Below are 4326 nucleotides of genomic sequence, written 5' to 3' on the forward strand. Positions count from 1 at the left end.
TCCGCAGTTTCTAAAGCAATCCAAATAGGAAATTTACAGAACAAATTTCAGCATAAATCCCAGGAGCGATCCTTGGAGGCATCTTCTGAAAGAAGTAACCATTTTTACATTTTCCCATATTGGGAAGGGTTTGTTTCGCTGTAAGTCAAAACAATGATCATGTAAATGGAATCATTCTATTCCATCCCAGAACTATTAGAAGAATTCCCGAAGAAACTTCTGGAAATATTCATGGAGAAACTTTAGTGAGAAATTCTGGAATAAACTTTGTGAGATTGTGAGAAAAAATGAGATTTGTTTAAGAAAATTCCAGAAGGATTCTCAAAAAACTTATCCGAAAGAACTTTTGGAAGAATCTTCGGAGAAATTCGTGAAAGAATACAAGGTGGAACTTCGATCAAATCTGAATATACATGTCAATGGTTGCTCCTCCGTGATTGATCTGAGCTGGTACCAATTGCACTGAGATCCAAATAAATAACGGCTGGGACACTCCACTTATTCTCAAAGTGCAATTTAAGCAGCTCATGCATTTTGGATCAATAACGGCACCGGCCACGTCCTTATAGTCAGTGGTGGAAAGGCTCTGCACGTTGACGTGTTTTGAGCAAAAAAACAACACAACTTCATGTGCCACAATCGGGAGCACAAAGCAGTAGATGTAATCGTTTACGCGATGTTGGCGATCTACGTTCACTTAAAATGTTTGTTCATCCAAACGATTCTACCCGCGAGTAAACAGATTTCTCTTGGTTCGCGATCCACACAACATTTTTCATGCCACTAGGTTCGCATTCGTGATCCCCGTCAAAACAGGTTCATGAACAGAATGAATCACAGTTGCATGGCAACGCCAATTGTATTGCTCCTACTAAGTAAAAATATTCAAAATTGTCACACAAATTTTTGCGACGGAACGCTGAGTGTTTCATAATCTCCGCAAAATTCCGCCATCAAATCGTATAGGTACATATGAAATAAGTATTTTTTTTATTTAGTTATACAAAACACAAATTGAGGATTATTTATCGTCTATTACTGGTGCGGCACTTGGTGCGGCATATTTTATTCACCGCTAGAAGTTGTCCGTTCTTTTCGAGTTGCGTGTACAATACTTTCAGTATAATAAAGTGAATTTAAACCCTTCCTTGCCATTTTAATTTTCTAGTTTTAAATCCTGCTTCAACAAGTAAAAAGATTTCCTTTCACTGAAATATAACCGACGATATGTTCTTCTCTTGACGTATCGTCCCAATTGGGACTAAGCCTGAAACTCAGCTTAGTGTCTTTAAATATTTCGACAATAAGTAACTCAGAGCTTTTTTCTAATAATGTCAATTTTTGTACGCATTCATGTATCGTTTAGTAGACACGAAGACATTCTAAACGCAATGAAGTAAAGGATTTTTTTACGAAAAAGTAACCGGATCAACCGGGAATTGGACCCTTTATCCAGAACTTGGTCATGCTGGATACATGCACGCTTACCGCTTTGGCTTTAGGGGCCCTAAATAAAAAAAAATAGCTTCAATAATTTCGAATTATATAAAACTAAACCTCTTTGAAACAATTGTGTTTTTCTTGGAAACTCCTTGATTAATTTTATGATGTTTTGAATTTGTTGATTCTGTTTAATTTTTTAAGTGGCAGGAAAGGGTTCATCAGTATACTAATGACAGCTTCACCAGAAAAAAAAAACAAAACAAATATTTCCACCGACGACTAGTGCTGATCGTGCGAATCCGTAAGCGGCTGATTAAATAACTTTTATTTGGAGTTTCAGGTAATATTGGTGTAACCAAATTAGTGCAAGGTGATTTTAGTTACACTTATTTTTCAGATTACTAGGGTGTGCTACAAGTAGATCCAAATAAGAAATTTAGAAAACATGAATCTGTGTCCTGTGCAAAAGGGAAGAAAGCACAAATTGGTGTGTTGATGCAGATGCTGCTGTATGGTGATGTTACTTGCCAGACCACCCCAACTAGTTTCGTCGAATTCAAAGCGAATGAAAAGTGCTTTACTGGAACCAAGACTGAGAGCGATCCTGGGTCAATTGCCTGTAGTTTCACTGGATCCCTGGATATTGGGGGCTGCAAGTTTGTCTCAACAGTTATCGTGTTCCCAGACAGCCATGGTGTCGCTACTGAATATCATCTCTGTCTGTCCCACCGGCATTCGTCTGATGTGACCAGCCCACCACAGTCAGCCGTGTTTTATAGAACATCCATCTATCGTCTACTTGTTTACAAAGGTAAAATGAAATAAAGTGCATGCCAAATGAAACTCTTGTTATTCACGATACGAACATAGAAGTTCCATTAGTTTGAGGATCTTAAAGGGTTGTTTAAGAGCGTGACGACTTAGCGGGTGACCTATTGATCTCTTCGACAATAATGAACAAATAACATTGTTCGTATATTTTGGAGAAAACAGTTGTAATAAGAGTACTCTTCACTCAATTGGTAGGGGTGCTGTGCTAGATAACCAACTGTGTTTTTTTTATGTCGTTGGTCGCTCCGGAGATCCAAACTATTGCAAGACCAGTTAGTGAAATGATCGCATAAATATTGTGTAAAGAGAATCGTTTCTGTCGATTTGGGGTTTTTGGGATGCATTCACACGTCTCAATTCCAGAGTGCTTAGAAATTTCGCTAAGGTACACAGAGGCAAGTTGAAACGGGTGGGGTAAGATGAAACAGAAATCATGCTATCTTTTGGTGAAGGATAGATTTCTAAATTGTATTGAAATCTTGTTCTAAACTTCGCGTTTCAACTTGCCCTGGTGTACCTTATCCGTTAGGCGATTTGAATGAATAACTTTATTTCAAAACAATCATATGATTTCATTAAATGTGTTGTTTTCTGCTTATCAGCAAAAAATCCAATTCAAAGGACACGTTCAACTGGTTGCCGCGAATCAAGACAGTAGAAATACGAAACTTTCAGGCCGTGATCAAGTAATTTCAAACTGACGATGCGGGAATCAAACTTCGGTCCTTCGCAAACATATGTGCCAAACCTGGTTGGATAAGCGCCCCGTTCGTTTTTACTTTCAAAACGTTTTGAAGGTTTTCCGAACAAATGGCGTGACGCGTTTTGGTGAAAATAGCCCCAAACGAGCTAAAATCTCTTTCCATCGAACATTGCGTCGGCGGAGCTCCAAAAATGATTTTAACGAATGACCACAGCTGTGGTTCATCATACATTTTGGCAGCCCAATAAGCAATGACATCGAACTTTTGGTCTGCATCTACTCGATTCTGGTATTGAACCGTACGAATTTTTAGCTCGAGAGAAGTTTGTTGAACCTTTTGAGGAATGCCTGTGCCAATCGTCCTTGTCAGGTAGTTGTTCAAACTGAATTTGGGCATCGTCTCTTCGTAATTAGAGCTGGATGGTTTTTCCGGTTTAGCAGGCTGAACATCGGGCTTGATTCGTTTTGCAGTTTTCATGAGAAACTCCTAAAATGTTAGTTTAACAGTTGACGTGTGTGTACTGTAACTTAATTGTTTACTTACTATGGTTTCCTCTTTCTGTTGATTCGACAAGATACTCGATCCGTTAAAATTGAATCTGGGATCAAAGAAGATCGCAGCGCGAAAAATGTGATTTCCAAATAGCTTCTGCTGCCGCCGATCCATGCACGAAATCAAATAAGGCTTGAACCTGTTAGTCTCATCTAGACTAGCAATACGACCGTACGCTCGAATCCATTCTAGATAAAAATCTGATAGCGTAAGCTGCAGTTTTTGCACAGCTTCCGTGCAATGATTGAGTGGCTCAAATCCCATTACATACTCTTCGATAAAACTCCATTCCTTTGAAAGATCTGAAAAAAGCAAATACTGTTTACTACTAGGCTCACTTAGAGATGAAAACAAGTAAAAACTAATATAGGTTCTTTAAAGTCCAAAAAAATGATGAATGTATTTTTATTTTTATTCTAAAAATATTACTCACCCAACTCGGCGTATTGCTTTCCCAGGTTGAGGAAAAACTTTTTTCCGTTCTTCATTGACAGCATCAATCAACACAAGTTTACAAAATAAAACGAAAGTCGTGAACTTCTGTCAACGACCAAAATTATTGAAGCACAATTTAGTGCTGATTTCGAAACCGACCTTCAAAAAATTTTAGGTAGAACAGTTTTTGAGTTTTAGCTCAATATCGAGCTTTGCAACTTTTCAAAATATGTAATTTACTAAAATTCAAATATATTGCGTTTTGTTCAACCAATTTTAAATCTTTTTCCATAAATTAAAAGCTGAATACAATACTATTCGATCATCTGAATACAGGTTTTGCGTCAGATTGATGAAATTT

General features: G+C 37.7%; 1 long non-coding RNA gene across 1 annotated transcript; it reads left to right on the top strand.

Moving 5' to 3' along the window:
* The first annotated feature begins 1708 nt into the window (after positions 1-1708).
* Positions 1709-2280, top strand: LOC134289443 (uncharacterized). Its single transcript, XR_009998523.1, has 2 exons — positions 1709-1783; positions 1841-2280. It is a non-coding gene; the product is annotated as an uncharacterized LOC134289443 (long non-coding RNA).
* The last annotated feature ends 2046 nt before the right edge of the window (positions 2281-4326 follow it).

The sequence above is a fragment of the Aedes albopictus genome, chromosome 3, assembly GCF_035046485.1.
Source record: "Aedes albopictus strain Foshan chromosome 3, AalbF5, whole genome shotgun sequence".
Lineage (NCBI taxonomy): Eukaryota > Metazoa > Arthropoda > Insecta > Diptera > Culicidae > Aedes > Aedes albopictus.